Raw genomic sequence first — 13,349 nt, 5'->3', positions numbered from 1 at the left:
GAGAGAGTGGAGAGTTTCCCATACCTGGGCAGCGTGCTTATGACCGGCTCCAGTTTATCAGCAGAGGTCTCACTCCGAATCAGTCGAGCGGCAATATCTTTTCATCGGTTGCGTAACGCTGTGTGGAAGCTACCTGGTCTGTCGCTCCGCACGAAGCTTCAGGTCTTCTCAGCCACGGTCATTCCCTCCCTTCTCTACGCTTGCGAAACGTGGACCCCCCTAGTGGAGCATCTTCGCCGGTTGGAAACATTTAGGCTGGCCTGCCTACGATCCATCCTGGGTTTAACCAGGCTGGATTGTGTGAGGAGCTCACAAGTCCTTGAAAGATCTGGGCAAAGTCCCATCAGTGAGCTCCTCCGGCAGGCAAGGCTGCGTTGGCTGGGTCATGTAGCCCGCATGCCCAGCCACCGCATGCCTAAACAGCTTTTGTTCGGCCGGATCGAGGGGGCTAGACGGGCGCGGCATGGGCTAGAGAAGAGATGGAGTGATGTGGTACAGGAGGACGTGGAGCTGAGTGGACTTGCCGATGACTGGTACCAGCGGTGTCAAGATCGGCCTCAGTGGAGGAGGCTCGTGAAGGACGCTACTGGGCAGTTGGAGGCAGTCGCCCTCCAACAACAACGGAGGGCGGAGGAGCGACGCTCACAACGAGCGGAGCGCCGGGTGGCTAAAGCACAGCAAGTTGGCACAGTAGGGGGCACAGATGGTGCATCAGCCACTCGTCTCAGTCAGTCGACCCGTGGCACCTGCTGGGTCTGCCCCGTGACCTCCTGCCAGCGGGCGTTCGACACTTCACGTGGCCTCAAGGTGCACTTGGCCTGGCACAAGCGTCGTGGTGACGTCTCCGCCACTTAGTGGCGAATGACTGTTGTTGTTGTTGTGTGTTGATGTTTGTAATTGCAAGTGTACATTAGGGACAGGCCTGATCCTGAGTTTCTTGCTTGAGGGTCACGTGACAGCCCGTCCAGCCGTCAGGTCACGTGACTTATCGACCCTCGGAAAGCTTCCCCACCTGCCCGTCTGTCTGTCCCGTGGCCCCATCTCCCTCCCTCTCCCTCCTCATCTCTCTCGCTTTCACGCGGACAGCTGGGGAACCACCACCCACCACCACCACCACGCACAGCACACACACAACCACTGCTTTCTTATTAAGATAATCTGTTCATCTGCTCTCATGAGAATAAGCTCTTTTTTAAATCCTTTATATTAAGTTCGCTTGCTTGCTTGCTTACGACCGTGCAACTCTTTCGGTCGTTTTTTAACACACTTCCCGTGATCCAATAGAGCTGACATTTTGCACACAGACTCGTTGTGCGTGACAATTTTCGTGAAATTTTTTGTTTTACATTTTTACACTGTTTAGGCAATTTCTTTTAAATATTTAATTACCAATTGCTTAATGGTGGCAGACAATCATCTCTGACCCATAGGTGGCAGCCATCTCAAGCCAGAGGACGAGAGGACTCGAGCCGCCACGCATATAAAGGATTTAGAGTGAAAAACTTTGTTTTTACGGGTTATACTTATTAAGATAATCTGTTCATCTGCTCTCATGAGAATGAGCTCTTTTGTTCTGTCTTCTTCCGTCTCTTGTTCTACGTCGTTTTCCCTTCCTCCCCTGCACGATCTCTCTAACTCTGTCACTCTTCTCTTCTTAACCCCGATGCTTTCGCTCTTTCTCGCTGCGTAAGCCTTCACATGTGTGGCCCTCTCTCGACACCTCGATATTAAAAAATTAACCCTAAAAAACGTTTTCACTATAAATCCTTTATATGCGTGGCGGCTAGAGTCCTCTCGTCCTCTGGCTTGAGATGGCTGCCACCTATGGGTCAGCTGATTGTCTGCCAGTATTAAGCAATTGGTAATTAAATATTTAATTTGTTTTCCCTAAACAGTGTAAAATTTTGGAAAAAAAATTTCACGAACATTAATTGTCACGCACAACGAGTCTGTGTGCAAAATGTTAGCTCGATTGGATCACGGGAAGTGGGTTAAAAAACGACCGAAAGGTTTGCACGGTCGTAAGCAAGCAAGCAAGCACGCAAGCACGCGAACTTAATATAAAGGATTTAAAAACACCGCTGTTGCTCCACGTGTACGTGTGCGGCATGTTTGAACACACACACACAGGCGCATCCATCAGTAAATGTCTATTTACATGTATTCACAGACATGTTGCGTAGACGTTGTTTATTTGAACGTACAATATTTTTTGTGTGCCTCTTGAAAGCAACTCTGCCCATTGATGCTATATGACAAAAACGTGACACACACGTATGATTGCAACTGTATGTACGTAGCTAACGGAAGTAAAGTTCCACCACTGCAACATTACCCCGGTTCTTCGGCTCTTTCGACTACTTTGCAAAAGAGACCGGCGCCGGCCAGAACCCAGCCAGCGACATCCTGTCAACGTCCGTACGCTGCGCTTGATCGTGCCAAGGGACAGCCAAAGTTGGACAAGTGAAAGCATCAAGGAGGCCAACAAATAAAATGAAGTCGCATCAACAGTTGGCGAGCGAGCGCTCCCCCTGCCGTGTTGCTGCGACGTCGACGTCTAAGCAAGAGAGACCCGGGTGGGGGGTGGGGGGTGGGGGGTGGAGACAGGGAGGGGGGTGAGCGAGCGAGGGGGGACCCCCCAGGCCGTGGAGAAGCAGCCCAGCTAGGCGAGATGGCGGCACGCGCTCGTTCCGCTCGAGCGAGTGCTTAAACACCTCCACCCCATCATCTCTGCTCCCTCTCTCTGGCTGTCTGTCGCACCAAGCCGTGCAAGCGCACGTCACGCGACCGACCGCGATTGCCTCGCTAAGCCGCTCGCGTCGTTTGCTTTCACCGTCCTCCAGCCAAGCCGGTCGCCTGGCCCACGTGGCCACGGCTGTCTAGTTCACTTCGGCCCCCGTTCCCCCACCCCCCCCCGGCAACTCTTCTCCCACCTCCCCTCCATCCACATCCCGCGGGGGGGGGGGGGGGCCAGCTCAGCTCAAGTGACGATGAACCTGTTGCTGGAGCGGGAGTTGCTGCGGCCGAGCGGGCTGCCCGGCGCCGCCACGGCCTTCTGCTGGAGCGCCGTCTGCTTGTCGCCCAGCAGCAGCACAGGCAGGACTGTGCACGGCGGCGACGACGAGGAGGAGGAGAGAGAGTTGGAGCGAGGAGGGTCGGCACTGCGACGAGCGACGTCAAATTCGCTCTCGCCGCACGCAAAGCGCTCGCCACACATGAACCGCGACACCTTCGCCGATCTCGTCAAGTAAGCGTCAACCCATCGCGCCAACTCCGCTCATCATCCTCACAGCAGCAGCAGCGGCGGCAGCAGCAGCAGCAGCGGCAGCGGTGGCTTCTGACTGCTCGCCATCGAACACAGGCGGCGGTGGGGATCACCGCATCGCGCGGCGCTTTCAGACGCGCTTCTGCGGCCGTCTGCAACGCTCTTCCGATAATAGGAAGCCACTGGAGCTACGCACTTTTAAATTATCCACGTTGACAAACTCATTTCTTTAGAACTGCTTTTTGTGCTTAGTTTGTTGTCCTTACCCCGCACCTCTGGTTAACACTAACCGCTACACCACCGCTCCCCTTAACACACACCCACTCACGTACACACATGCAAACATACATACTTGCATACAAACACGTAGTAGATACGCATCAATTCACGAGACCCGTATCAGTTGGAATTCGTCACGCGAACGTGCGACGCGATCGTCAGACCTGTGCACCAGCGGTGATTGTTGTTGTTGTTGATGTTGTTGTTGTTGTCGTGGTTCCCGAGCGCCGGCGATTGAGAAGCACCCCCCCCCATGATCTAAACGTGACGACAGAAACGTGGCCGACGCCACCAAACGCACCTTGAAGCGGTTCCTGAACTTTGCGCTGACGACGTAGAGGGCGACGGGGTTGACGCACGAGTTGAGGGTCGCCAGGTTCATGCCGATGTAATTCAGCACGAGCAGGAAGCTGCAGGGGGCGGTGGTGGTGATGGCGGCAGAGCACACACCCGTTGTGAATCAGGAGCCAGGAGACCTTCACATTGCATCGGGGCCACGCACAGAACCCAGCCGTAGCCCAACCGCGACGAACACGGCCACGCTCCGAGCGGCGTGACAACGACACGCCGGTGAAGCGTTGATCGCAATCGGATCAGAATCTCAATATTGATTTGGACTTGGAGGAGGAATCCGATGAGCTACGAAGCTCTCTCCCCGCAGCTGTCCCGTAGGGGCGCGACAGAACGTCGCAACAGCAAACAACGCCAATGAGTGCAAAGTGTCCTCGGTCCGGCGAGACGCCCCCCCCCCGCCTCCCCACGCTGTTGAGCTGCGATGTTTTGTGGGGGGTCCCATCCACCCCCCCTCGTTTACCACGCCGCTCGCATGACACGATCCGTGACACGATCCGTGACGCGATCCAGCTGCGCTCGTTCACCGGCCACGTGCCGTTGTTCGCGTTAAGGGGGCCGTGTGAGAAGCAAGCCACCGGGGGGGGGGGGGGGTGTAGCGGGTGCGTCGGACGTTCACAACAACGCCCTGGAGGAAACGCGGGGCTGGATGGAGTGGGGGGGGGGGGGGGGGGCATTGGCATTGGTGAAACATGACAGAGCAGGACGCTCCTAAAACAAACCCCACTCTTGACACTCGCTGAGTGTATTCTATTGCCAAGGGCGTCGTTTGCAAAGTATATTGAGAACGACGCCTCTTCGCAAAGAACACTTCGCGTTCAGTTCGTCGTCCTTCCCCCGCACCTGCGGTGAGCGCGCTCGGCTACGTACGGTGCCAAAGAAGTTCCACGCGCAGGGCGTGGTGGTTGCGATTGGTATTATCACTGCTGCTGCTGCTGCGATATTCACGCCAGAGGTCGCAACCAGGTACCCGATACCCGTACCCTACCCGATACCCGGCTACCCGTACCCGGCCGGGTACGGGTACCCGTTTGCGACCCTGGTGCGGCCGGGTACGGGTACGGGTAGACCGTGAGTCACTGGTGAGTCACCGTGTGTCACTCATTTCCCAATGACTTGTCTCTTCTCATAATTCAAGTTCCTAGAATCAACCCACCCGCGCCTGCAACGTGGCTTCATCCCAGAGGTCGCAATCGGGTACCCGATACCCGTACCCTACCCGTACCCGGCCGGGTACGGGTAGGGTACGGGTAGGGTACGGGTAGGGTACGGGTAGGGTACAGGTAAGGTACGGGTAGGGTACGGGTAGGGTCTGGGTACGGGTAGGGTCTGGGTAGGGTACGGGTACGGGTAGGGTACGGGTACGGGTAGGGTACGGGTACCCGTTTGCGACCCTGGTGCGGCCGGGTATGGGTACGGGTAAGGAATCAAAACCCGTTTGCGACCTCTGATTCACGCGAAGACGATACAATTGACTCTTCATTCTCCCATGGGACGAGGAGGGCACGAGTAGAGAGGGAGAGAGGGGGGGGGGGGGGACGGTTCGGGGGTGCCCCCCCCACCTGAGCAGCTCGCAGCGGTTGGGGTCCATCTCGTCGTAGACGGTTCTCTTGAGGATGCGGCTGAGATGCAGCGGCAGCCAGCACAGCGCAAACACCACCGCCAGGCAGAACACCGCCTTGCCTGCCTCCCGTTGCTGTGTGTACACACACGCACGCACACACGCGCACGCACACACACACGTACACACACACGCACACACACACACACACGCACGCACACACGCACGTACACACACACACACATGCACACACACACGTACGCACACACACACACGCACACACACACGTACACACACACGCACACACACACGCACGCACACAGACACGTACACACACACACACACGCACACACACACGTACACACACACGCACATACACACGCACACACACACACGCACACACACACGCACATACACACACACGCAAACACACGCAAACATCCGTCGAATCAACATCTCGCAGTTTCACGAATCGTTCAGTGACAAAGTCGGAGAGCGAACGTCACGGACCCCTCCCTCCCCTCCTGCCCGCCACCGCAAATCGGTTACGTAACCGCACAACCACGGGGAGCCGTTCGGCCTCCAGCCGATGGGGCCGGCGGTACCGGAGGGAGGTCCCGAGGTTCGACACCTGCTTGAGGTGCTCGTCGATGGCGCTGCCAAGGTTTCGCTTCTTCATCCCAAGCATCTCGACGGTCGTGAGCGTGTAGAAGACCGCCGCGCAGGCCAGCGGCATGCAGAAGTAGAAGCCGAACAGCCACCAGTCCTTGGCTTTGGCGTAAAACTGCGAGGGCCCAGACAAGAGGTTTCGTCAGAGTCAGGCGGGGCGACAAATCTCCTCGTGGGATAGCCGAGCACAGGGTTGGTGGAGTATCTAATTAGCTGCCTGTCTCTGTGAGTGACTGAAAGACAGACTGTGTGTCAGAGGTCGCAATCGGGTACCCGATACCCGACTACCCGTACCCTGGTGCGGCCGGGTACGGGTAGGCCGTGAGTCACTGGTGAGTAACCGTTTGTTACTCATTTCCCAACGTCTTGTCTCTTCTCACAATTCAAGTTCCTAGAATCAACCCACCCGAGCCTGCAACGTGGCTTCATCCCAGAGGTCGCAATCGGGTACCCGATACCCGTACCCTACCCATACCCGGCTGGGTACGGGTACGACTGGATACGGGTACGGGTACCCATTTGCGACCCTGGTGCGGCCGGGTACGAGTACAGCAACCCGGACAAAAAACATTCGGTGACGATTCACATCCCCGTTTGTGCCGACCGGAGTTTGCGAAACCACCCCGCCCCCCCCCCCCCCACGGTTACGGCGACGCCGGTGGTTGCCACGTTCTTGACGCGCCGTGTCGCACCTCCACGAAGCTCGTCTGCGGGATGACCATGCACGTGTCGAGCGTCCGGTTGCGGTATTCCCAGGACAGCGTGTCGAAGGCCAGGAGCTCGGGCACCGCCAGCACCAGCGACAGCGTCCAGATGGCCAGGACTTTAAGCGCCGTGAGCAGGGAGAGGCCCACGCACTGGAGGCGGTCCCAGTGCGCGACCGCACGGTACCTGCGTAGAGGGGTCACGGGAGGGCGAACAAACACACCGGGGGTGCTTGTGCCTGCACGCGGAAAGATGCTTACATCCACGTCCGCATCGGTTAGCCCTGGGGGGCTGTAATGGCGCTGTGATCCCCCACGGCACCACCCCTTGGGGGGGAGTTGCTATATAAGGCGGTGAGCCGGTGGGCTCGGGGTTCAGTGTTTAGCTTAAACCAGAGAAGAGAGAAGACCGGCTAGATAGGCCCTGGGACTCCCCTGGCTCGCCGTGCTTCTAAGGAGCAACCAGGGCAAGCCAGTGGCGTGGCCCCCAGAGCCCAGAGCCGATGTTCTTGTAAGAGCCGGTCTGGGGACTCAGGGTGCCGTGATCCCAGCTTGGCCAGAGCTGGATCAGCTAGCCTCCCCTAGCCCTGTAGTGGAGGACCTGGGAGTAGGCTAGCCGGGTTAGAGACAGTGGGAGCTCCCTGTTAGACGGGTGAAGTGGCCGGTCTGGTGACTCAGGGTGCCGTGATCCCAGCTTGGCCAGAGCTGGATCACTAGCCTCCCCTAGCTCTCGAGTGGAGGACCTGGGAGTAGGCTAGCTGTGACATAGATTGTGGGATCTCCCTGTTAGACGGGTGAAGGGGACGATACCCCTGCGAGTGTTGTATACATTGGCCTGTGCTGAGTGAACCGTTTAATAAACCTACTACACCGACTACACCTGCACAGCCACCAAAGATAAAGGCAATGACCCCCCCCCCCACCCGTGTAGCCTGTAACAGGCTGTTGTCTCGCCGGTGGCGATGTTTACACACCGCACCACGTCCTCATTTGAGGCCGAGTCTACCTAGGGAAGGCCCAGGACCGGTTCAAATAATCGTCACCGGTGTTGGCCGTGAGCGGGAAACGGGCGATCGCTTCGGGTCCTGAAGCAGAGGAGGGGGCGGCCAAGTTGGTGCTGGTTGGTTTGTCGAGGCGAGAACTCGCGAGTGAGCGGGACGGGTCTCGCTCGCAGGAGCGAGCTGGATCAACACGTTGACACGTGCCGCATGTTTGGGAAGCGGGGATTAGTTTCGGCCGCGTCCGTCCGGTTTGGCAACCTGAAACAATGTGTACGCACAGCGGCTCACCACATCCATCATACAGATCGCTATGTCTGTGGCTGCTAGACGGCGCTGGTGCCATCTACAACAGTCTACCAGGAAGTCGGACAATATTCAGTGAGAAATGAGGTTCTGGGTGACACCCAAGGAATGACACCGTCACTTAATTATCTAAAATACTGTTGTAGCCTGCTGCTTATAACAGAAGGAGCAGAAGGGAGGAGGGAGGGAGGAGGAGGAATGTAAACTCTGGAGATGTACTACGACTGTTCCTATTCTATTTGTATGTTACCAGGCAAGGCCCACTCAGCTGTATACGACCTGGCCACAAACGACAGCTCAACGAAGTAGCTGATCACGTGGGGACATTTAGAGCAGCAGCCAAATAGCATTTATAATCAAACGCATGTTTTTTGTCTTAATTTGGAGGGAAAAAACCAGAGGACTCGGAGAAAAAATACACACGACCACGGGGAGAATATGCAAACTGGAAATATACAGCAGCAGCAGGCGTCAGGGTCGAGATCAAACCCACGACTTCCTGTATACCAGGCGAGGTAGTTAACCCATTTACATTTTTCTTCTGATTCCGTACACGTATGTCATGCACACGTATGTCATGCACACGTACGTCATCGGAACGGAATTGGAAGAACAACTAAAATAAAATTACTTTATCGGTAACCGAGGCTCCCACAAGGCCATGCGGGAGGGAGTGTGGCTATTGCGACCTCTGGGATGAAGCCATGTTGCAGGCGCGGGTGGGTTGAGTCTAGGAACTTGAATTGTGAGAAGAGACAAGACGTTGGGAATCGTGTCGTGACAGTTCTCCGCGGTGAGCACGATGTCTTCAGGAACACGCCTCTCCAGACAAAGTTCACGCCAACAAGCGCTTTGAGCGCTTCCGAGATTTGAGCCGTGAACGGGAACAGCGAGCGGCCGGGTCTCTCCTCACCTGTCTCCGCTGAGCACGCACAGGCTCAGCGCGCTGATGCCCAGAGAGGCCTTCTGCACGAAGGGCACCGTCTTGCACACGGTGGCACCGAATGGCCAGCTCTCGGCGTGCAGCTGAGAAGATAAGAACGCACCGCACGCACCCCGCAGGTTTTCTCTGGAAATGAATTGAGGAAATGAATTGGGGTCCTCCCAAACATCAACAACAACTATACTCTTAGTTCTTTCGGTAAAGTCACCATGTAGGCAAAAAATGAAATAAAAATTAATAAAAATAAAACAATAAAATCACGACGTTTCGGAGGCAACACAAGTCTCCGTCATCAGGTGGGACCGTCACAGCCAGTCACGAAAGCTTCAAATCTAGAATCAACAACAACAACAACAGTTCTAGATTTGAAGTTTTCGTGACTGCAAGGGTCCATGCTCTTTGGTGTTTTTCGGTAAAGTCACGTAGGTGAAAAAGAAAATAAAAATAAATGAAATCACGACGTTTCGGAGGCAACACAAGCTTCCGTCTTCAACAACAAAAGTCTCCAGAACTTTTAGAGGCCTTTTTTTTGGGGGGGGGGGTAAAAGTCAATCGAGTTAATGATCACAACAAAGGTTTTTTGTGTTAGGTCGCGTAAGTAGAAATGTTGTGTCCTAACCCTCCACCACCCGACACAGCCAGTAAGGTTTGTCACGTAAACAACGCGCCAATTCCACATTCCCATGACAGTGGCGAGTCTGCTCATCGCAACACCGCTGTTGACTTCACCATCATGGGGTAAAACCAGGGGCGGTTTCTTCATTAGGGCGATTGGGCGACGCACCACCAATGTCATTCAACCACAGAGTCACGCTAGCCGTCACTGCAGCCTCTGGATATAGTCCAATCAGCGTCATGTCACGTTCTGTGGAGTACCGCCTCTTTTTGGGCGATTTCACTCCGGCTGAGAATCGCCCCGAGTGGCCCCATAGACTTACATTCAAAGATGTTTTTTTTCGAACGGCGGGCGCTGCAATGCATTCTCTATGGCTTCCGGGAGGGCTCGCACTAACGTGCTTACGTCATCATACGTGCTTACGTCATCATACGTGCTAACGTCATCATACGTGCTTACGTCATCATACGCAAGCACGTTTCATCCAACAATATAATTTGTGGCCACCTAGTGGAATCTTTAATAAAATAAACTTGAGTGGTTTGTTTTAATAGTGAGTATAGAAACAAACAAGATGTATTGTAAGAGTCACTTTATTTTTCATTAATATTAAAGAAGTGAAGTTGCCTTTACATGCTTAAGCTGTTAATTTATCCATTGCATGGGTGGACCTTATCCTTATCAATCATCCAGACATTTGCCCCCCCTGAGAGATTTTGCAGGAGCCGCCACTGGGTAAAACATTTCTTTTTTGTAATTGAGGCATCGTCGTTTCATCTATGCATTTCTATTTGTTATATAACAACAGTTTTTACACTTTACTTTGGCCAGAATATTCCTAAGTTAGTGAATAACAACTGGATATTAGCCAATTAACTTTTTGCGAATATTCTCTTTGTATAACAAAGTCTGAATATGTATTGACACTGGAGGAGGAATCCGATGAGCTATGAAGCTCTTTTTCACAGATGTCCAGTAGGGGCACGGGGTCAGAACGTTAGAACAACAAAGTGAAAAAAAACCATGACAGTCTATATATAGTTACGTGTATATAGTATCCAAGTGTACGTACGTATGTTAAACCGCTTTCACGCCACACATAGCCGAGCGTGCTAATCGGCTGCAGACACGCGAGCGTGTTGTACACACACACACAGGTACACACACACACAGGTACACACACACACACACACAGAGGTACACACACACACACAGGTACACACACACAGGTACACACACACAGGTACACACACACACAGGTACACACACACACAGGTACACACACACAGGTACACACACACATGTACACACACACAGGTACACACACAGGTACACACACACAGGTACACACACACACAGGTACACACACAGGTACACACACACAGGTACACACACACACACAGGTACACACACACAGGTACACGGTACACACACACACAGGTACACACACACACAGGTACACACACACACACAGGTACACACACACACAGGTACACACACACACACACAGGTACACACACACACACAGGTACACACACACACACACACAGGTACACACACACACACAGGTACACACACACACAGGTACACACACACACACAGGTACACACACACACAGGTACACACACACACAGGTACACACACACACACAGGTACACACACAGGTACACACACACACACAGGTACACACAGGTACACACACACACAGGCACACACAGGTACACACACAGGTACACACACACGCACAGGTACACATACACAGGTACACACACACACAGGCACACACAGGTACACACACAGGTACACACACACGCACAGGTACACACACACACGTAGACTTTGGCGACCAATATTATCCATAAGGGGATTGTTTTTGGGATTAGATCGCGCAAATATAAAACACGCGACCTCTACGATGGTTGTACATCCGTCGCATGCTGTAGCTGGGGGGGGGGGGGGGGGGGGACACGCTGGTGTTCGCCTGTGGGGCAGTGCTCTGGGGGCCGGGGTTGGGGGATCACGCAGAGATTCGTCAAACTCCCAACCCACTGGGGCTGCGAGGCGCCCTGGAGATGGGCAGTCCACAAAGTGGTCTCTGGAATCCATCACGTGCAGAAGCTACACAGATTGGCCAAACATCCTCAAGCAGGATGCTCGTTCTACAGAGTCTTGAAACTCCTTGGGGCTTTTCTGGATACATCAGAGGGAATTGTTGCTGATTTTCTGTCCATCTGTTTATCACCCATATGGAAGCAAACGAAATGTTGAAGCAGTCTATATAATTCAACGCTTTAAAGCTTGCTACTTATCAAGTCACACACGAGGTGCGTGGTGGAGTGGTAGTAGTGGCGGCAGTGGTTACCGCACAGTAATATTGAACCAGCGAGTTGAGTTCAATTCCCAGCGATGGTCAACATCAGTGACAAGTGACATCTGAACTGGTCCTGCCCCAACCTGTCCCTGGCCAGCACGGCGAGGCGTGGTCAAGCAGGCCGCGTGGCTGACGCGGCATGGGGAGGGCCCTCATCCAGGCAACACCCTTCTCAAAGTGGGTTGACAGAGGACTGTCAATGAGAGTTGTGTCAATGTTCATTAAAAACAATGATCCACATTCTTGTTTGTTTGGGGTAAGGCAACCCGTGGTGGCTTCAATGCCATTATTATTGCCGTCACCCCCCCTCTCACACCCGACAATATTGTCACGAATTGCATAATCATCACGTGGTAGCAGCACGTGACTAAGAACTCGAGTTGTTATTGATACCGCACCACGTGCGCGCGTCCTCCCCCCTCCCCCTCCTCACCTTGTACACGTTGACGGGCATGTCTAGGACGATGTAGAAGAGGTCTCCCAGAGCGAGGCTGGCGATGAGGACGCTGCTCCCGTCGCGCATCATCGACTTGTCCCCGTAGACGACGAGCAGCAGCGCCGCGTTGCCGACGCTCCCCACGAGGAAGACGACGCTCGCCACGGCCGCGTTGACGCGCTTGAAGACGCGGCCCACGCCGCTCTGCGCCAGGCACGGGGGCGGCCTCCCGCCAGCTCTGGGTCCCGGTGGGGACGCCGAGAAGGAGGAGAAGGAGGAAGACGGAGGAGGAGGAGGAGAGGACGAGGCCATCGCTGGACTGGTCACGGCGATGGACTGGGCGTCTGTCCACTGGGACTGCTCTAAGGGTGCAAGTGACGGTGGGGTTCCTTGGCCGTGTACCGAGGCCAAGCCGACCAGGGTGGCCAGGGAGAGGCACAAGAAGGTGGACGTGAGCCTCCTAGGGGTGAACATCGTGGTCGAGGTGGCGGTGTGTGTGTGTGTGGTCGCGCTGGGTGTGTCCACGTGTTCCTCCTCCTGCTGCTCCTCCCGGGGCAAAGTTCACTTGGCGTGCAGCTTCCGGGTGAACAATTTTTTTTTTAGAAATATAAAAAACCCCCCCACGCTTTCATCTTCTTGGCTCTTTCGGTGAAGTCACGTAGAAGGGAAATAATAAAATAATAAAAAGACAACAATAAAAGGTAGTATTTTATTATTTAATTATTTTTAATCTTTTTATTTTATTACTCTACTAGCTGTACTACCCGGCTTCGCCCGGGACTTGTATCCACCACGGCCGGCCGCCTTTGTCTCCCCAGTGGCGATGTTAATACGCTACAGCAGTTACTCG

General features: G+C 54.4%; 1 pseudogene; it reads right to left on the bottom strand.

Annotated features, from left to right (window-relative positions):
* Positions 1-2,889: 2,889 nt before the first annotated feature.
* LOC133340020 (endothelin receptor type B-like) lies at positions 2,890-12,973 on the bottom strand (annotated as a pseudogene).
* Positions 12,974-13,349: the final 376 nt, after the last annotated feature.

The sequence above is a fragment of the Lethenteron reissneri genome, unplaced genomic scaffold (genome assembly GCF_015708825.2).
Source record: "Lethenteron reissneri isolate LAM-NWPU_2019-01 unplaced genomic scaffold, ASM1570882v1 scaffold_643, whole genome shotgun sequence".
Classification (NCBI taxonomy): domain Eukaryota; kingdom Metazoa; phylum Chordata; class Hyperoartia; order Petromyzontiformes; family Petromyzontidae; genus Lethenteron; species Lethenteron reissneri.
This window is presented reverse-complemented; position numbering and strand designations above follow the sequence as displayed.